The sequence below is a fragment of the Corvus brachyrhynchos genome, unplaced genomic scaffold (genome assembly GCF_000691975.1).
Source record: "Corvus brachyrhynchos isolate BGI_N302 unplaced genomic scaffold, ASM69197v1 scaffold182, whole genome shotgun sequence".
Classification (NCBI taxonomy): Eukaryota; Metazoa; Chordata; class Aves; order Passeriformes; family Corvidae; genus Corvus; species Corvus brachyrhynchos.
Window position 1 is genome coordinate 2,462,279 of NW_008236807.1, and position 853 is coordinate 2,463,131.

The 853-nt window shown below is 49.1% G+C and overlaps 1 protein-coding gene across 8 annotated transcripts in view; it reads left to right on the plus strand.

Annotated features, from left to right (window-relative positions):
- Positions 1 to 853, plus strand: part of LOC103611380 (endonuclease domain-containing 1 protein) — a 19,308-nt gene that overhangs the window by 9,464 nt on the left and 8,991 nt on the right. The window lies entirely within an intron of this gene.

Below are 853 nucleotides of genomic sequence, written 5' to 3' on the forward strand. Positions count from 1 at the left end.
CAAAGTCAAATGATTCCCCTCCCAGTGCCCTGCTGTGGTGGGTGACCAAGTGATGGGGAAAAGGCTTCCAAGAGAGCCTAAACTTGAGGGACCAAGAGTCCTGCTGGGCTCTGATCCCCACTTTGCCCTGATCTGTTTGGCATCCCTGGCAGAGCTGATCTGCTCCCAGTGGAGAGTCAAACAGGCTTTGTAAGTGGTGTGAAAAGAGGGAGGAGAAACTCAGAATGAGGTGAGATGGCCCAGGGACAAAGCCTCGGCAGGCACAGGCACTGGAGATGAGAGGGTCAGGTTAACACTGGGGGGATCTCTGGAGCGACGTTTCAGGCAGTGGAAAGTGAGGAGCATCAGTGTCAGTCCAGTCAGAAGGGCGTGATCTCCATCCATGGGCAGTGACCCCTGAGCCCCTTTGGCTCAGGCTTGGTCCAGAAGGATCCAGCAGACAGCCAGAACTCCACAAGCTACAGAGCCCTCTCAAATGTCCATCAGACTTTCAGTAAAACAGGCCAAGCAAATTAAGGAACAGAAAAGCAGGAAATTCAGGACCTTTCTAGGGGCAGATTAGCCGGAGATTTTTCAGTGAAAATGTGCCAGAGCATTATGCCCTGTTCCAGAGGAAGGCTGAATATGTTTCCCTAAAGATGAACAAAAAGATCTTGAAGTTACGAAAAAAATAATCATTTGCACTTGTTACTCACATGAACTTGAGCAACTAATCTGATCTTGCACCACTGCAGCCTCCATATTAGGGAGGGATAAAAACTTCTGTGTTTTTGTAGAACCATAGAATCATAGAGTGGTTTGTGTTGGAAGGAACCCTAAAGATCATCTCAGTCTCCAACTCCCCTGCATGGGG